Source organism: Arvicanthis niloticus, chromosome 1 (assembly GCF_011762505.2).
Source record: "Arvicanthis niloticus isolate mArvNil1 chromosome 1, mArvNil1.pat.X, whole genome shotgun sequence".
Classification (NCBI taxonomy): Eukaryota; Metazoa; Chordata; class Mammalia; order Rodentia; family Muridae; genus Arvicanthis; species Arvicanthis niloticus.
The window spans coordinates 24,153,294-24,174,196 of NC_047658.1; the positions used below are offsets into that span (position 1 = coordinate 24,153,294).

Genomic DNA, 20,903 nt, shown 5'->3' on the forward strand with positions numbered 1-20,903 from the left:
ATCACCTATATCTCCAGTTCCAAGGGGCTCTGATGCTCTCCATGGCCTCCACAAGCACTGGGCATATGCATGATGCACAGATCTATGTTTAGGCATGCAGATGTATGTTTATTTATACACATAAAATAGATTCAGTGTCAAAAAAAAAGAAAGAAGAATCAAGTTAGCTACAAAACACGTACCTCAAAACTGATCACAACATAGAGAACCTTGGCCTAGATACTGACCAAACAAATATTTTTTGTAGATGCTTTATTAATAACTACCTCATAATAAGTGGATTTATAGAGTAGTTAAAATAAAAACTAACCGGCAAGCTGTAATTCCGGATTCTAAGTTGTCAGTTCCGTGTGAAATGTATACAATAAAACCTATTTTATAGGAACTGGGTCACACCTCCTGACTATTTTTAACACACCTGTCATATGAACACTTCCCCTATGATGGAGAATTGCACATCTTCAGTTTTAACAGCTCCAGCAGGTTTTTTTTCTTTTTTAAAATTGGTCAGGTGCAGCATACTTTCTCTAGTTCTTGGACATTTATGTGGGCTTTTCATTTTGCTGCTGTAAAATAATGTGAAAATCTACATTATATTTTAGCTAATCTGCACCTATACCTATTATTTTGTTTATCCCTATAGGGTAATTAGCAGCAGTTCTAGAGCATTTAAAAGCATTTTTGGATTTTATTTAAGCCACTGGTCAGGCATCTCTCAGCCTGACCCTTCCTCAGGAGCAGGGGCTTCCTTCTTGTTACTGAGTGGCTCTTACAAGCTGCTGTACCACGGCAGCTTTTTCCCATCTCACCACATGGAAGATGCCAGTTTTTCTGAGGATCAAGCAGTTCGTATTCATTCCCCACTGTTCCCAGGCCTGGCTATAGAAGCCACAGGAAGGGAGTATTGATTTTCTTTTTAGAAGTCTGGTGTTGGAGCCCGGCCTCTCCTCACTTATGGATTCCATTCCAATCCAACAATTACTCTTCACTTTCAAATTCTATGTCCATGACACAGCCCAAGAGGAATGTCCTAGACCTTACTACAGTCTTGGGTTACTAAAACGATTTGATATTATTTAATATTTTTATTTTAAGAGAAGTATATTTTATTTCCTATGATATAGTATAGATAAAGAAACAATTCCTTTCAAACTTGATTCATATATTGTGCCCTCCCCCTAGCCTTGAGCAGGCCTGAAAGACCTTGTTTACCACAATAGACTAAATAATAGGACCTAGGTGGAGTTATCCACCTTGGCTACACATACAGCCTGCTACAGGAACTTAGAAGAATAAACTGCTCGCTGAGCTTGCCTTGAGACATTTCTGTATGTGACAAAGGATGAGTTCCTTCACCCATCTCCAGCAGTGACCAAGGATGGGTCACCTCACCCATCTCCGGCTGAAGCAAGAAGGCGTTTGGTGGTGAGGCTTTCCCTTTAAGTTAAGAGCTGAACATTAAACTTTGAGCCTTGATCAGAGAACTTTGTCTTGGCTTTATTTCCTCTTGCTCTTCACCCCGTTCTTCATTTCCAGCCCCCCTTTCAGGTGAACCCAGTTGATCTGTGGTCACAATATATTTTGACATTGGAAGGAGACAAATATTAATAGTAAGTAACTCAAGTTAAGCATAGTTTCTTCTTCTGAACGTTTCAATTTTCCTTTGGAAAAATATATTTGATTGAAGTCTGTCTGTAAATGAATGATGGTTCTGTTGCTACAGTTAAATATTCCCTTTTATTTAGTTATTTATGAAATATTTTAAACCAAGTGACATAATAGAAACAAAACATGTTTTAGTACAATAGAAACTATGAGAGATCTCTCAAACAACATAGGCTGTTGCCTATGGTCTTGTTTGCTCACCATAAGTGACTATACAACAACCTTTAGTTGCGAGATGCAGAGACAGCAAGCTGGGACTGACCGGACTGCTTTCTCTCTCCTGTCTAGTCTTCATGTTGCTGGAAGGTGCTGTGTAGGCCAGTGAGTATTACCCATGGGGAAGTCTAAATGATGCAGTGCTAACCTTCCTGGCAAGTGTGCCCCTTGATGCAGTAGTAGGATGAAAGTTATGTGAGTAACCAATCAATTCACAATTTGATTTGAGACCCACTCTACTGAAGGAAAATTTATACCCTGTACAGTAAACCTGGCCAAAAGCCCACAGTTGGGGAAGTCACATGTTGGGGGGGGGGGTCCTACTGTTATTTTGCTAAATGGACATGTTAACAGAAAGTCTAAATATTTACATTATATGCATATCTATAGATGAGTGTTGCTTTCAATCTTGGTCAGAGAAGCTTCTTCTGCAGCAGGCAGCAGTGAACGCAAAGGCTCATAACTGGTCCAAGCACTGAGAATTGATGAGTATTGAGTTTTCAACACTAAATGAGGCATAACTATCACTCTCCTCTACTCTAGTAACACGAGACTCAGGGTTCATTCAGAAGAAGGACTGGAAAGAATGTAATAGGTGACAGATTGGAAGGGGTATGGCAAAATGCTGTCTTCTGGACATGGCTTGGCCATTGGGCCCATGAACTCACTACAGCTATGGTTACCTGCATGAGACAATGCCAGTAAGAAAGCACACCATTCCAGCACACAACACTAATTGGACTCAATGTGTTACAAAAAGAGAGCTAGAGTGTAGGTTTATATTTTTCAAAACCCACTTTATTTAGGGTTCTTAAACACTTCAACCCACTGACCAGAGGTAGGGGGAAGAAAAGATTAATAGGGAAAGTGTTGTGGACCTGTTTAGAAATAGTTACTTGAGGTAATTCCACGTTTTGTTGTCAGGATACCAGCAGTCCAATTCAATAGCAAACACCAAGCACAAATCAGTAGAGGTGGCTCAATCCAGCAGAAACAGCAAGGCTCTGCTGAATCAGCATGAGTCAGCACAAGCGGCCAGAACCAGCCAGAACTGCAACACAAGGTTCTTTGGCATTTCTCTCTACAAAGTGAAGACAAGCAAAGTCAGCAAAGATCAACAAAGACCAGGGAAGTGAAGTGTCACATGGCATAACAATGCAAGAGCATTCTCTCACTGTTTGTGGGGTTCTTTATATATCCTTTCTAAACATCACGTGTCTTCTCAAGTGTCTGTTTTCAACAAAACATCATATGCCCTCTTTCAAGACAGCTTCCAGAAAAACATCACACTACACAACTGAGGTTATTTATTTATTTATTTATATATTTACACTCCAGATTTTATTCCCTCCCCATCCACGCCCCCAACTATTCTACATCCCGTATCTCCAACCCACCCCCTGTCTCCAAGATGCTGTTCCCACCCCAATCCCCTGCCCCACTTGACCTCTAAACTCCCTGGGGCCTCCAGTCTATTGAGGATTAGGTACATCATCTCTGATTGAACACAGACCCAGAAGTCCTCTGCTGCATATGTGTTGGGGGCCTCATTATCAGCTGGCATATGCTGACTTTTTGGTGGTCCAGTGTTTGAGAAATCTCAGGGGTCCAGGTTAGTTGAGACTGCTGGTCCTCCTACAGGGTCGCCTTCCTCCTCAGCTTCTTTCAGCCTTTTCTTAATTCAACCACAAGGGTCAGCAGCTTCTTTCCATTGGTTGGTTGCAAAAATCTTCATCTGACTCTATCAGCTGCTTGTTGGGTATTTTGGAGGGCAGTCATAATAGTTCTCTTTTTGTGAGTGCTCCATAGCCTCAGTAATAGTGTCATGCCTTGGGACCTCCCCTTGAGATGAATCCCATTTTGGGCCTGTGGCTTTTCTTCAGGTTCTTCTCCATTTTTATTCCTGTAGTTCTATCAAACAGGAACAATTATGAGTCAAAGTTTTGACTGTAGGATGGCAACCCCCTCCCTCTTTTGATGCCCTGTCTTCCTGCTGGAAGTGGGCTCTGTAAGTTCCCTCTCCCTACTGTCAGGCATTTCATCTAAGGTTCCTCCCTTTGAGTCCTGAGAGTCTCTCACCTCCCAGGTCCCTGATGCATTCTGGAGGGCCTTCCTACCTCCTACCTTTCTAGGTTGCTTGTTTTCATTCTTTCTGTTGGCCCTCAGGAATTCAGTCCTTTTCCCTCACCCAATACAAGATCAGGTTCCCTTCTCCCTCCCACCCTTGTCCATTTTCCATCCCAGGTTCCTCCCTCCCAACTCGTGACTGCTTTCTTCTCCATCCCCAGTGGGACTGAGGTGTCCTCACTTGGGCTCTTCAGCTTGTTGACCTTTTTGAGTTCTGTGAATTGTATATTGGGTATTCTGTATTTTTTTTTTTTTTTGGCTAATATCCGCTTATTAGTGAGTACATACCATGCCTGTCTTTTTGGGTTTGAGTTACCTCACTCAGGATGATATTTTCTAGTTCTATCCATTTGCCTGCAAAACTCAGGATGGCCTCATTCTTAATAGCTGAGTAGTATTCCATTGTGTAAAGGAACCACATTTTCTGTATCCTTTCTTGTGTCATGGGACATATGGGTTGTTTCCAGCTTCTGGCTATCACAAATAAGGCCTCTATAAACATAGTGGAACATGTGCCTCTGTGGCATGGTGGAGCATCATTTGGTATATTCCCAAAAGTGTTATTGTTGGGTCTTAAGGTAGATCTATTTCTAATTTTCTGAGGAACCTCCAGATTGATTTTTCAGAGTGGTTGTACCAGTTTGCAATCCTACCAGCAATGAAAGAGTGTTCCTCTTTCTGCACATCCTTGCCAACATGTGTTATCACCTGAGGTTTTGATCTTAGCTATTCTGATTGGTGTAAGGTGTAATCTCAGGGTCGTTTTGATTTTCATTTCTCCAGTCGTTAAGAACTTTGAACATTTCTTTAGGCTCTTCTCAGTCATTTGAGAGCTCTTTGTTGTGAATTTTTAGTTTAGTTCTATACCCCATTTTTTTTTTTATTTTTTTGGGGAGTGGTTAACTTCTTGAATATATATATATATATATATATATATGATATTAGCCATCTATTGGATACACAAGTGAGTTTTTAAAGAAACTAGAAATTTCCATTTCACTAGAGTTAGAACTAGAGCTAGAGATAGATAGATGGATGGATGGATAGATAGATAGATAGATAGATAGATAGATAGATAGATAGATGAATGGATTGGATGGATGGATAGATAGATAGATAGATAGATAGATAGATAGATAGATAGATAGATAGATAGATAGATAGATGAATGGATTGGATAGATGGATGGATGGATGAATGGATGGATAGATAGATAGATAGATAGATAGATAGATAGATAGATAGATAGATAGATACATACATACATACATACATACATACATATATACATAGATACATAGATAGATACAGAGGGAAGAAACCAAGGGGACAAAGGAAAAAGACAAGAAGTTGGAAGGTGGGCTGTGTTGAGAGTTACAAGTGTGATCTCAGTAAGAGGAGAATGTATTTGGCATGAATATGACCACTGTATGCATATGAAATTATCAAAGAATAAATAAAAGTTTACAGACACTTCACTGCACTGGTTTCTTTATTGTTGGTCGAGGCTAGGCCTCATCCTGTGACCAAGCCAGCTTGAACTTCACTGTGGCTCTAACCTTGTGGTTCTAACACTGTGAACTAACTCTACTGGCTTAGAATTTGTGATAATCTTCTGCCTCAGTTTCTCATAGACAGAGATTCCAGGCTGAGTCACTGTGCCGGAGATTCCCTGACGTGATATTTCTAGCTACTCCATTCTTTTTGTATTTGATTTAATGAAAAACAAACAAACAAACAATCAAGCAAACAAACATGCATAATGGTGCTGTGAGAAGATCCACAAGTGTGTTTTGGTCAAACCAGTTATCATTTCCTTAAAATCTCACCTCCTGGAAAACTGTACCAGTTTCTTCATACATGACATTTATGAGGACGATACTGCCTGTTGGCTGTGTTTGTGGTTTACGGCTGGGAAAAGAAGACCTCTCAGCACCTTTGTGGCAGTGCTGTCTATCAACAAGGGTGGCAGTCAGGCTTTTCTTTTTTCCAGTTTATTCTATGGCACATGGTTGAAGGAAGAGAATAGAATGCCTTGACATTTGACCCCAGGAATGGAGAGGAGATCTCATGAGACTGTTTTGTTTTATCTGTTTTTAATCTATGGAACCAGTGTGCAGCTCAAAAAAAACACTGTTTAGGAAAGCAAGATGAGTACCCCATTAAATCATACAGTAACAAGCTGAGGGCAGTGCCCTCAAGTGCTCAATAAAGACCACCTGAAGATGCAGGTTGCCATGACAATGAGAGCCACACACAAGGAGTCAGGCTGAGGCAACCTTCTGCAGAGATGCAGGGGTACGTGAAGGTGACCTGGCCTTGGCCTTGGGAAGAAGCTCAGAACAAAGTGGGGTGATTCAAACTCCATCTGTGGCCCTGTAGACTCCACTCAGTCTGTAGTACTCTGGGTAGACAGTTGGAAGAAGGAAGGGTTGCATGAGGGCAAGAGGTGCAGATGATGCACAGGAAGGCTGCAGGTTGAGGTAGTAAAGGCCTTTCCTGCTGTATTCCATTTGCATTTTGTCCCAGTTGCTGGCCAAGCCAAAACACAGGCAGCTTTGTCTGGCGGCTCTGGCTTGTCATCCCAGCATTTTCTGGATGCTGAAGTAGGGAAATGATCCTGTGTTTGAGGTCAGCCTGGGCTGCATAAGTGGTCCCTCTCACAAAAATCAAAACTCACCACCACCACCACCACCACCACCACCACCAACAACAACAACAACAACAACAACACCAAACCAACCAAACAAACAAATAAAACCAACCCTGACAATCGCATAGTCATTCACACTAACCTAATCCCCCATGTCTCTGTGGGCCATAAATCACTCATTGCTGTCTTCACTCTGGGCAGTTGGGCGGTGCTAAGCAGGCCTGGTAATGGTTCGCTTGATTAAATTCTGTCTCATTGCTGCTTTGGGCACTTGGGTTTCTACCTGATGGATGGGTGACCCTCCATGCCTTTTGTTAGCTTGTGTTTGTGTGTCTGCTACAAGCCTAGATGTTTAGTCTAGAACAGGAACTGGCCTGACCTTTGTATGATTGAAAACACCGACTTCTGCAATTACAATGCTGTCATTGAATGTTAAATCTTGAAAGGAGGTGCTTAGAAAAGATTGTTAATACTGTAATATGGATTGTTAGTGACATAAAAAAATTAGACACATATTTTTAAACTATTTCTTTTATTTTTATTAGGTTATAATATAATGATACCACTAGCCATTCTTGTCACTTCTCCCCAACTATCCCATATAACTCTCCTTGCTCTTTCAAATTCATGGCTTCTTTTTTCATTACTTGTTATATCCAAATATGTATGTACACACACACACACACACACACACACACACACGTATATAAACACATAAATACAACCGGCTTAGTTTTACTGCCTTCAAACTAGGAGCAAAGATCATTTATCATTGTTATAGCTGTAGAAACTAAGAGCTAAAAACAGACGCTGAGACCAAGAGGTTTAGTCCTGACTTATGCAAGTAAAGAGGTCATGAATTAATTCCTCAAGGCCTCAGAAACACAATCTTCCTCTCCTCTCCTCTCCTCTCCTCTCCTCTCCTCTCCTCTCCTCTCCTCTCCTCTCCTCTCCTCTCCTCTCCTCTCCTCTCCTCTCCTCTCCTCTCCTCTCCTCTCCCCTCCCCTCCCCTCCCCTCCCCGCCCCTCCCCTTCTCTCTCTCTCTCTCTCTCTCTCTCTCTCTCTCTCTCTCTCTCTCTCTCTCTCTCTCTCTCCTCTCTCTCTCTCTCCTCTCTCACCTCCACTGCAGAACTGGTAAAATACCAGAAAGAAGTGGTCTAGAACTCTCAGCATGTGGTGGTGGATGTCCTATTGTCCAACAGTATATTAACTTTCAGCCCATCAGTGGGTCTTAAAAAGCCTCATTTGTAATTTCTCTGGTGTAAATACTCCCAACATAGCTGGTAATCAAAGATGGTGGGAGTCTAGCAGCAGCAATTGCTTCTGTTGTTCTTCTACCAAAGAACAGGAGAGATTCAATGAATTCAAAAGAATGGATGACATCAAAATGTAGGAAGGCAAGAAGGGATGGATTTTTGAGTATTGTTATTTTCATTTTAAATGTAATGTGCATAACTGTAAGTTTTAAAACTTAATCTTTAATAATAGGTATATTTAACAACTGGTTACAAAATCTTAAGGTATTGAGATTTGGTCCTTGTAAAATGATGGCAATGTTTCAACACAGCACTCCCTTCAGGTCTCATTTGATCATCATTTTGAGAACATAATTGTTTTATAGTTCATTCCTATCAAATGTAGATGGATTTGTGGACTTCACTAATACCTGAAATTCTAGGTGATGTAGAGAGCAATGAGTACTTTCTATACTATGTTCATATGGCAAAATGTATCAATTAAGCATTATTAAGTAATTATTAATAAGTAAGCTATTAAGAATAATTAGTGCAATAAAAGGCTGTAAGTATGGTTATATAGCTATTCATTCCCCCCTTCTCTGTGTTTCCTACTCTTTATTGTGGTAATGTGATGATGTGATACATGGCTTCAGGATGAGATGAGAAGTGTAGGCATATGGTATTGGCAACATGACATAGTGTAAGCTAATGTTTCCTGTTATTTAACACCAGCCCTGTTACTCACAGCAGTTAGCCGTGATGGAGAAGCTACAGAGCAATGAGTGTGTGTTGTCGTCAGTGTGGAGATCCTGTGCAGGATATGATTCACATCCTGGGCAGAATGGAAGGACAGCATGAAGGTCTAAAATGCTACTCAGAAGGATGCATGGATTTACACTGTTGTTTGGGTCTGGAATTTTCCATCTTCTATTTACAGAAAACAAAAAATTGCATTAAATTCTTGTCAAAATTCAAGTCAGTAAAAAAAAAAGCAAGCACATAGATTGTCTGGATGTTAGTTGGGATAAAACTTGGAAATTAAAGGGTTAATATCAATGGTACAAAAATGAATTTGCAGATGTCATTTGGGATTCTATAACAAAATGCTATACACAGAGTACCTTATATATAGGCTTTTATTTCTCACAGTGGTCCAAATAAAAGAACAGGTACATGCCAGTTCAGTGTCCATGAGCTGCTGGAGCCCTCACTGTCCAAACATGGCTGGGCCAAGCAGCTTTCTGGGCATCGCTTTTGAAGGTACAGTAGGATTCTGCCCCAGTGACTTGATTGGTCTCCTGAAGCCACAATGATGACTGTAGTTACCATAGTAACAGGGAATGGGAACATACATTTAGACCACAGCACTTAGGAAAGGTTTAAATGTTCTTTCCTTTTTTTTTTTTTTTTCATTTTGTTTTGTTTTAAACTTAATAACTTTGAATCTAGGATGTCAAAATCTTTTCTCTATAATATCCTAGTGATAATGTATACAGTTTTCAAATTGCTAATATTTTATAACTTGTAGTAAGGCTACAAGCTAAATAAATATTTTCATTTGATAGTTGTGATCTAGATTTAAGCCTGCCCATGGATAATACATAATCTTCCCAGCAGAAGTACCCATACCTCTATGATTTATGAAGTTTAGCCCATCTGCCACTGACAGCAGGATTTGCTTGGTTGTTAGTGTATCCAGACTAGAGAAACCATACCTGTGCTGATTGCCTGACATATGTATGGGACTGGGAAAAATTAGTCACTCAACGATCAGGTATTGATCATCTGCTGAGTGCCAGAAGTCAGGGAGCTTATATCCCTAAGAAGCCACTTAGTACTTAAGTCCAGCATTGATCAATGCTATTTCTCTGAGCACTGGAGCCAATGGGAGAGTGTCATCTTTCTGAACTTTCTTAGGGCTAAGTGCAGGAGATAAGGGCTCATGCTTTATTCTTCAGTTTCTTGGCTATTACACATGTGAATGCACACATGAACATGCTTTTGTTGTTGTTTGTTTTTCAAGACAGAGTTTTTCTGTTTGGCCCTGACTGTCCTGGAACTCAGAGAGCTACCTGCCCCTTGCCTCCTGAGGGCTGGGACTAAATGCATGTGCCACCACTGCCAGCTTGAACGTACTTCTTCCTATTAATTGTGTCACTACTTCAGATCAGCAACCTGCAGTGTTTAGAAGGATTGAGTAACTGTCTTATTTTGATAGCTAAGTGACAAATGTAAAGCTATAAATTGTCACAGAGATCTGGCATGGGTATTTCAAAAGGTCCAGGATCTCTCACTGGATTTGCTGGTTATCTCTGCCAATTGTTAAAATGACTAGGATGTGTTTTAAGTTCTGCAGACTGTGGTTTGGAAGGGACTCCTGTATGTGTGTGGGTATCAGTCATCAGGGTGCACCCTTAAACAATGTGTAGGCTAAGACATTAGTGATGGGGAAATAGATTACTGTGGTCAGAAGTCAAACCCTTCAACTTAGCATGATTGGGTTCATCTCTTTCATATCTTCCTTCATCATCTTTGGTCTTAGAAAATCCAGTCTGGGGTGAGGCAGAAAAAATGAAAATTATTTTATGTGACCTTCACAGTATTGGGTTCACACACATTGCCCAGATAGAAGTAATGGAAGCCCAGGCAGGGGTCAGCAACTCACCTTTTTGAATAATCAACTCTATAACCATAGGCAAGGCTCAAAGAAGTTGAACTTGAATATCCTGTGTGGTTCTCTATATTTCTAAAGCAGTTTTATCTCAAGTCCAGAGTATCCTAATACAATGGAAAGCTTGGAGAGGAGATTCTTGTTATTAAAACCAAAGGTTTCTTTGACTAGACCCCTTCCAAATCCTTGCTGCAGAAACAACTTTCTAGAATGATTAAATTATGAAATTGCCTGGTGCTCAATTTGTATCTTGGCTGACCTACTGAGAGCTATGTGACCTTGAGCATAAAACTCGGTTTTGTCATTTCTGATGGATCTATTCACATGCTCAAATGTTTATTGAATATATAATATATGCCAGTGACTGTTTCATGCTCAGAGGAATTTAGGCCATTTTTTTTCTCTCCAATGACACGACAGTAAGATAAACAGTAAACATTAAAAGATAAAAATAGATATTTAAACTTGAAATAGATGCTATTAAGCATGGATAACTGTAGGACCGTGATAGGATGGCTGGCTTTGGTCAAAACGCTGGCTGGAGAGCCGGGAGACCCAACAGGTGTCCATTGCTTGTAAGGGATGGGAATCTATTCTGTGCTCCCAGAATCCAGGCTCCTAACACATGGTGTGGAACTCCATTGACCTGCACTGTTCAGTCACTTTCAGGGCAATGCAGCCCCACCCAAAGAACATGGGTAGAGGTGACTACAGGCCTCAGGCCCTAGAGAGATTTACATACTAATGAGATGCCTGAAGGCCAGAGGGCAGAGACAATTAAGCATTCTTCCCCAGACCCTTTCCCCTTTCTCTCTCCCTATTTAACTCAGGTCTGCTCTGAGTTTCACTGGGGGTGCCCATCCAGATTGAACTATCATCCATCATGCCAATAAAGTCATTTTGGAAACACATGGACTTTTATGTGTCATTGGGACCTTGCTGTGAGGAACCGTGGAGAAGGCCTTTAATGAGCCACTGTAGCTACAGCCACCATGCCTAAATTCCCAGCTGGGGGAACTTTCAGCATTTCCAGCCACCCTACCCACAGATAACCAATTTTCTTTGTTGTAGAATTCTTTAAAAATATTATATCATAGAATAACTAAAAATTTTTAGTTATATGCACTCTATCTATTCATAATATTATAGTAAGAAGTAACAAATTCAATATTATTTTATCTAAAATTAGTATTCATTGTATTGAGACATATTAGTGTTGAAATATTTTATTAAAATTGCTACTTTTTAAATGGAAAAATAAATGTCCTCATTGTACACTTTTGCTAATCTCTTTGATATACCAGTAAATGAGCATGGTTGGAATCTCTTGTTTGTCTCTTCATGTTTGTCCCTTCATTCAGTTTATTGGGACATTCTTTTGTATGAAGAATAACTTTACCAGGTGAGTACACTAAACCTTTTCTATCCAAGAGTTCTGAGTTTACAGACTCAACCAAGCCCACAGCAGAAGTTTTACAAGGGTGTGCCTGTTTTGATTATGCCTCACAGGTATTCATTTCCATCCCCATTACTCTCTGAACAATAAAGTTCACCACTTGTATTTACCAGTATTAGGAATTATTAATACAAAGTAATCTGGGAGTGAGTTAAGCTGCTGGGGGGATGTGTGCGGTTTATATCTAGACACTCTACCACTTCATAGCAGGGTCTTGAGTGTCCCTGGGCTTCTTATCTATGCAGGAAGAGTGTTCTATAGCTATTCTTCTATGGGTACCAAAGGATAAGTGAAGATGAAAAGTAAGGCTATTCCCAGATCCTTTTCAGATAATTGTGAATGTCCTTTTGGTACTATATGAGAAACTTGACAAGTAGTGATTTCTCAATCATTAATTGTAGTTTACAATTTAAAATTTAAAACCATATGAATGAACTTTATACTCTATTCAGTTGCAAGTCATCAATCTGTTCTATAGCATGAATGGATCTTCCAATGAATCATGGTTTTATAACATCATGTACTAGTAATTTATAAAATACTATTTTCCTCAGATTATACATCATTCACATATTGAAGTATTTATTTATATAATATCAAAATACACAATGTGTCCATAGATCTCTCAGGAAAACATACTCACTTTGATTTTTTTCTAACGTTTATTTTTTTATTTTTTATTTTTTTTATCCCCCTTCTGGTCTCCAAGAGGGTGTCTATCCATGTCACCTCACCCCACCAGACCTTCCTCTTCCCCAGGGTCTTAAGTCCCTCAAGGGTTAGGTTCTTCTCCCACTGAGGCCAAACCAGGCAGTCTTCTGCTGCATATGTGTTTGGGGATTCATATCAGTTAGTGTATGCTGCCTGGTTGGTAGCTCACTGTCTGAGAGATTTCAGGGGTCAAGGTTAGTTGAGACTGTTGGTCTTCTAATGGGGTTTCTATTCATTTTGCTGGCCCTCTGGCTTCACTCCTTCCTCCACTCCCCAATACCTGATCATATTCCCCTTTTCCCCTCCTCCTTCCCTCTCCTACCCAGGTCCCTCCCTCCTTCTGCTCATTCTTCAAAATTCTAATTTTATTGACAACCTTAAATTTTGTCATTGTGAAAAAAGCACCATCATTTGTTTTACTTAATGTGATAGTCCTGTTGCTATTTTAAATGAAAAATGCCTCCCAAACAGATGTTTGCCCATTGTTTCTTTAAATAACCTGCCATTCCATTTTAAGATGGCAGATTCAATTCTGAGCCACAGGAAGGTGTTTCTTTGCTATACTTCCCATTCCATGTGTATAGTGACATGCTTGTGGTGTGTTCTGCTTGACTCATCACATAGAAGACTTACATGAGCGTGTTAGAACATTTCATAACATTAACACACTTTGCTGTTTTATTCAAGACCTTCCATGGCAGTCTGGTGGTTATTTCATTGTTGCTTTGCATCTTGTTTCTGCTGGGTAGAGAATTCTTGAACCCTGCTGAGTTTGGTGTTGATGTTTTGATTCCTTCTGAGGTACCCATGGTCTTTTCAAACACTTGCATTGTTAGTACAAATGCCAATAAAGTGGGGAAAGCAAGCACAAGTCTAGTACTATTATGAAAATCTCATTGTCCTTATGGATCCCCTAAGACTCTCCAGCAGCAGAGAAACCTTTGCAAATACTAGCTATATTAAAGCCAAATCAAGGACTATAGGGGCAGATAAGAAAGGGCAGACAGTGACTCAACTCCTGTGTCAGGAAAAGTTTTTACACAGAGCAGAATTTAAAGGGACATCAAAATGTCAGGAAGGACCCAGCCAAAGGGAAAAGGGAAAAGAAAAAAAATCAGACTTAGCTAGTTTTCAAACTCAGAAACAGGGAATTCAGAGAGATGATGGAGGTTGTGTAGTGTGTGTGACAAAGTTAGTAAAAAGAGACTTCATCAAGATAAGCCTGGTCAGTGAAACAATGCTGCATTCCATTCACAGAGGGCACACAAGCCAGATTGTATGAGGTACTTGTTGGCCTCAGCTCTTTGCCCTCCTTAGCACTGAGATCTAGTTTGTGTAGCTGTATTCTTCCTTATGAAGCAAAATCTTTGTGTTATCAGCTTTGAGATGCTTTTCCCCTTGTAACTTAAGCAATGGATGTAGAAAATAGTGTCATTTCTTATTTTAAAAAATGAAGTATTTTGACACATGATTCTATAAGTTTGGCAAACTAGAAAGCATAGCTTAATAAATATAACATCACTTGAGATGAATATAATACCAAAAAGCAATACAGAAAGTAAGAGGCATTTCAGAAGATAGGTAGCTGTATGGTTCCCACTAGCTATGGTGATGTCTGGACTCAATATAGGACTTTATTTTATCATTCATTTTTCTACAACCATTAAAGATTGAAGATTATTTTAGAAGTTGAGCTATAGATATATAAGATAAGCTTGCCCATCAAGAAACTCTCACCATTGGAGATCAGTTAAACAAAAGAAAACATAATTGTCATGAACCACATCGAATGTAGACATTTGGAAGACTATAGTAAAGACACTAAAACTTCCTAAGACATGGTGTATAAAATGACTGAAATTCAGCGCCATTGTAAAACCACAAACTCCGACGGGGGATGGGGGGAACAGAGTTGGTAAAAACAATTCTATTTGGGAATATTGCAACAAATAAAAGAGGCCAGAACTGAGTCTACATTCATCTGCAGTCAATGTGTGGGGAGGGTTCTGAGTGTGAGGCTGACCTAGTTTAAAGTGGCAGGGTTTGGAGGTAAGTAATAGGTCTCCTTCATTTGCTTAGTGATTTTTCCCAAAGGTAAGATTTGAACAAACAAATATCCACATGTGTATAAAAGAACATGGTTGTGCAATCTGAGAGATAGCCATCAAAGTGGGCCCCTCCTGTCCTGCAGAGACTGGGAAAAAAGCAGTGTTTTCCCTGTGATTACATTTTGCTGAGGTGGTTTCAAGTTCCTTGAGAGCACCACTGGGTTGTAAAGTGGGAAGGGTATTGAGGAAACATATGTATTCAAAGAAACAAAGACAAGTTGTCTAAAGCAAATAGTGTCAGAAAAACAAGGGTTGGGGCTTATCTGCAGGGGTGGAGGGTGTGGATGGGTGAATGGAGTCATAGCTCAAAGGCATGGTAGAAGCCAACATTGCCTGGCTAGCCCAGAGTACAGGAGATGAGTGCCCAATACAGTTCTCCTGAGGTCTTCAGATTATGTTTTTCTCTAATATAATTTTATTTTTTAATTATGTTTATCTAACATTAATGATACCTTTTAGAATTATAACTCCAAAACCATAAGTAAGTTTGTCCATGTTTTCAAATTCCTAACATGCTGCTCTTTGAGAATCAGTGACAATAAACCAATATTTCAGGACTTCTCAGAAAATTTCAAAATTATGATTAATTTAAGTACAGCAATCATCACAGTGTTACTTGGAAAGTTAAAATTCATCTTTAAAGAATAAAACACATGGGGGAGAGGGGGAGATGAGTGAGGGGGAGCAGTTGGGGGAGCAGACCAGGAGGGAGATAAAGTCTGGACTGTAAAAAAGGATTAAACAATAAAAATGAAAAGAAAAAAGAAAAAAACACACTAGGTTTAGTAGAACTTGCAGAGAACTACAGCCTACAGAATATTCGAGCAATCAAAAGCATAGCTTAAAATTCAGATCTTTCAGTAAGGTAATGGTTGCTCATGGCATCACATGTGAACACTACCTATTTAAGAATTTATTTTTCCCAGAGAATTTGACAAACTCTACAAGAACATCCAAAGGACTATGTTATATATGTGCACCCATGAGTGAGACTTTTGCCTTTCTGAAATCACCCTTCTTTCTAAGCCTTTCTAAATCATGAACTATGCCACAGGTACATTTGTTTACTAGATTACATGTTTTTTTTATTTTTAATATATTCTTTTTTCAATTAGATATTCTTATTTATTTACATTTCAAACATTATCCCTTTTCCTGGTTTCCCCTCCAGAAATTCCCCTATCCCATTCTCCCTCCCCATGCTTCTGGGAGGGTGCTCACCTACCCACCCACTCTCTCTTACCTCCCCACCCTGGAATTCTCTTACACTGGGGCATCATCAAGCCTTCACAGAAACAAGGACCTCTCCGCCCATTGTTGTTTGACAAGGCAATCCTATGCTACATATATGGCTGGAGCCATGGGTCTCTCCATGTGTACTCTTTGGTTGGTGGTTTAGTTCCTGGGAGCTGGAAGTGAGGGGGTTGATAATGTTGTTCTTCCCATGGGTTGCAAACCCCTTCAGCTCCTTCAGTCCTCTCTCTAACTCCTCCATTGGATTTGGATCTACATTTTAGGAAAAACTGAGTTTGTTTGTTTCTCTCTTTCTTTTTTAAATACCCTTTCAAATTTTTTTATGTTTTTAAATTGTGTGTGTTGGGTGGTAAAATGTAGTAGTATTTGAGAGCAGGTGCATAAGGAAGCCATGGGGTCAGATCCCCTGAGTTACAGGTTATTTATTGTGTAGTAGTCTACATGGATGCTGGGAACTAAACTCAGGTCATTTGCAAGAGAGCCATACTGGTTCTTGAATGGCAGAGACATTGCTCCACTTTCATAATTACATATTTACCCAACAATGACTATACAAAGGGTGAGATGTAATTTAGTGATGTCATGACAATTTTGCTAACTATAAAGATTCCTTCCCCAGCAAATATAAGGTCTCAATACAAAGTCCAAGCTAGCCTTGAATTTAGTGCTGCCTCAGCCTCAGGAGTGCTAAAGTTACAGGGACATATCACTATGTAGAGTAGAAAATAATAATATCCACTAACAATGTACCAACTAATAAATGTTGAGGACCATTTGTTCATTAGTAAACTGAATTGTTTTCTCTGATGTGAAATCATTTTGCTTGATTTTTTTCTTTAAATCCAAACTAGGAATATGCAACTGTTTCAGCCTAGGCTGCCCCACGTTTGGTGGCCAAAATGTCAGGGACCGCTGCTCTATCAATGTTGGAACTCACACTGCCAAAAGCCTTGGGGGCTAAGTTGTTAGAGCCCACACTGCCCCAGGCTGCTCTGGTCTGTGAGTTGGGGTTCAGCAAGAGAGAGAGAGTGAGGATGGACTCGAAGAATGGAGACCAGACAGAGTGTGATTCAATCCCATTTATTCTTCAGTCTCTCTTCCTAGTCCAAGTCCCAAGTCTTGAGTTCCTAGTCCTTAGTTCCTAGTTCCTAGTGCCTCCAAGTTCCAAGTTCCAAGTTCTAGTCTCCACTGCTAAGTGCCTAATCCCTAGTTGCCTGTCTAGAGTCTCAAGTGCCTACTACCTAATTCCAAGTTCTTCTTCTAAGTGCCAAGTGCCTAATACCTAATAATCTCTTCTGTCTCAAGTGTATACTACCAAGTGCTTAATACTTAATAATAATTTCTTCTGTCTGCCTCTCGCCTTTTATATGTTTCACTTCTAAGCCACGCCTTTAAGTCATGCCTTTAGGTCTTATCTCTAAATCACACCTTAAGTCATGCCCTTAAGTCTTGGCTCTAAATCACACCTTTAAGTCTCACACACCTAAGGGAAGATCCTGGGTATCTAAAACAAGATGTTATCAGAGTGTGCTCAGCTGTTGTAGGCTGTTGTAATCAAGTCTCTTGTCAGGGTATATGGCTCAAGATAGCTGCACGGATGATAGCTACCTTCTGTCAGCTCCCCACATGTAACTTTTCTCCTACAAATTAAATAAACTGCCTTTTTACAAATTGCACTCCCTGATTTTCTTATCCACCTGCTTTAAGGATATCTATGTGTTCAATATGCTCGCTTGAAGTTTGGCTCACACCAAATGGTTGTTTAACCCAAATATCTGAGTAGCAAACTGAGCTGATCCTTCTGGAGAAATTATAGTTGAACAGCCAAGACCACTGGGCAGTCGAAGAGATGTCCACACAACCTGAGCACCCTAGTCTGGTGTGATTGGTGATTAGCTGATAACCAGATATGCAGTATTACCAGACATCACTGGGCCTAGACCATTGCTTCTGCCTGTCACTGCAACAAATATAATAGGTATGCTATCCCCTTTATATTCTTTCTGCTTTAATACTCAAAGTTTCATCCGGTTCATTATGTGTGGATTTTACTCTAAGTTCACACGGAATCTCAAAATTTCCACAAGCCTTCTTAATTTTTTCACAGTGACCAAGGTCAGAGATTGAACTGATCAGCACTACCCTGTACTGACTGTTTGACTTGAGAAGCAACTCCCCTCGGTCTGCAGCCCACTCAAAGTTTTTCTCTACCATCAGAACTAGTCTTGCTCATTTTGAATACAGCAAATCTTTATGATGTCAGAATATTCAGTGGAGGAACTTATTAGCAACATGGGTCCTGCTCAGTTTTGCTGACACAGTCTCTCTATCCCACCAGCAGTGCATGCTGCTCACTCAGTATTTTTACTCTTTAGGATAGATTGGTGAGAACATGATCTTAAAAGAGAAAAAAAAACCCCACAGGTTTCTCATTCTAAATATTTATAAGAACTCAGGGCTTAGCAACTTATTAATTAAATTGAAAAGGACAGGAAGTGCTCCAGTGCCTTCCTGCACCTTCTTTGGTGGTTAATGAAGCAGTTTGGAGATGGGGTGCTCCACCATTTGAAGATCAGTGTGTTACTGGCTGAGAGAGACTGATGAAAAGTGAACTCTAAAGCCACATACATCACTGGAGTTAATGGATGGAAAATTTGTTTAAACTATTCAAAACTTTAATTTCATACAGATAATTGGGGGATTTTGTGAGAGAGTTAGCACAGTGCAGGCTAGCTGAATGCACCTTTCTGAAGCTATAAAGTTTACATAGTCTTGGAGAGGTAGTTATGACTTTATTCATCTGGGTTTGGTTGGGCAGATGGTGCAAACTCTTCAAGTTTTGGGAAGGTCCCTTGCTGTCCTGAGTTAATGCCTTTATTTGATATTTGTCAAGAGTTTCTCTAGGTGTCATCAATTTTTGCATCAAGGCAGTGTCATGAAAGTCCACTGCAGGAGCAAATTTAAAACATGGATGAAAGGAAATGGTCATTTAGAATGTTCGTTTATTTGTTGATTAGCTATTTATCAAATACATGCAATTCTCAAGATGCTGCTTGTTATAGATTGCATATACGTGGCCCAGGGAGAGGTACTGTTTGGAGGTATGGCCTTGTTGAAGTAGTGTGTCACTGTGGGAGTGAGCTTTAAGACCCTAGTCCTAACTTCCTGGAGGTCAGTCTTCCACTAGCAGCACTCAGATGAAGACATAGAATTCTCAGCTCCTCTTGCACCATGCCTGCCTGGATGTTGCAATGCTCTTGCCTTGATAATGGACAGAACCTCTGAACATGTAAGCCAGCCCCAATTGAATGTTCTTTTTATAAAAGTTGCCTTAGTCTGTTCACAGAAGTAAAACCCTAACTAAGACACTACTTCTCAAGGACTTAGATTACCTTCCTTGGTCCATATATAATACAGAAAGAAATGCACATGGCTGGTTATTACCTCTTTGATATTATATGCAGAGGTTTTTTCAGAAAATCAATTATACTGACCAGAAGAAAGTATACTGCATGCTTGAATATGTTTACATGTGCTTTGTGGTATGTTGGTGGTGAAGAACTTGGTTGAAAATTTTTGGAAAAGGTCAGTAATATAGGAGGAGGATTTAGGTCAGAACATGCAGCCTTTACAATGATAGACATGAAAGCATGGCCTATTTAAACAAGGTGGAGAATATTAATCTAGCTGAAATTTAAGTTTAACTGAGAAAAGAATATGACACTTGTACCATCATGGCTATTCTGTAAGCCATGTAAAAACAATAAATATACTTCATAGACCATCAGAGAGCTTTAAGCAAGGGAGCATTTTGATGTTATCATCATGATGGCCAAGACATCATCATCATGTTCAGTTTCATCATCATCATCAACATCATCATTCTCATTGTGGGCATCCTCATTCGCATCCTCATCACCATCATCCTCAACATTATTAGCTGTAGGAAGCCGCTGTTAACGGTGATATAATCTGCATCATTCATTACCTTCATCATTGACACCACCACCACCACCACCACCACCACCACCACCACCACCATTATCATGTCTTTATCACCTCTTCTCACTCATTCCTGATACCTGAACTACCACTCCACACTAGTCTATGTTACTTTTGGAATAGTCAGTGTACCTGTGTTTATGAAGAGTTTTGAGACCATGCACAATACTTGGTGCTTCCTGAATTGTGCGTATCAGGTTATTCTACTCCTTTCTTCAAAATTGACATTGATTACTGAATTGATTTTTCATATTTTTTTCCTAAATTCATGTCTGCTTCAAGTCTCATAATTCAATCCTATTGGAAAATAGTGTCTATAGTTTTGTTAAGAAGAATTCATAACCCAATTACTGTTCATTATTGGAGGAGAAAACAGATCCAGTAGGAAGTTAGTCAGAAAAAGAAAGAGACAGAATTTAAACAGAAATTAAGAAATTAATTAAAAAGAAATGCTGAAAATTTAGGAATTATTATCTAGAAAATAGGAAAAGTGAGATTATTCTCCAGAAACCTCAGTGATATTGTGGCTTCCCTTGTATCTTGACTGTAATTCTAGTCACTAGAGCTTGACTGTAGGATTCCGTCCTAAAGTCATGAAAGAAACTGCCTCATTATGTGTAACCATACAGGTTGTAGTAATTTGTTATAGCAGATGTAAAAAACAAATGAAGTTACTAATGGGCTTCCTCAAACACACCCTGCAGAGACCTGTACAATCTTGTTCACTAGTCTAATTCTGTCTCTGTGGTTAGCCATGCCCCCTTAGCCCACACCTGTATCAGACCATTGTGTGTACACTCCC

The 20,903-nt window shown here is 39.8% G+C and overlaps 1 long non-coding RNA gene across 2 annotated transcripts in view; it reads right to left on the reverse strand.

Annotated features, from left to right (window-relative positions):
- Positions 1-3,323: 3,323 nt before the first annotated feature.
- Positions 3,324-20,903, reverse strand: part of LOC143442862 (uncharacterized) — a 54,561-nt gene continuing 36,981 nt past the window's right edge. For both annotated transcript variants that reach the window (XR_013111421.1, XR_013111420.1), the window contains exon 9: positions 3,324-3,792. This is a non-coding gene — a long non-coding RNA (uncharacterized LOC143442862). The remainder of the gene's footprint in view (positions 3,793-20,903) is intronic.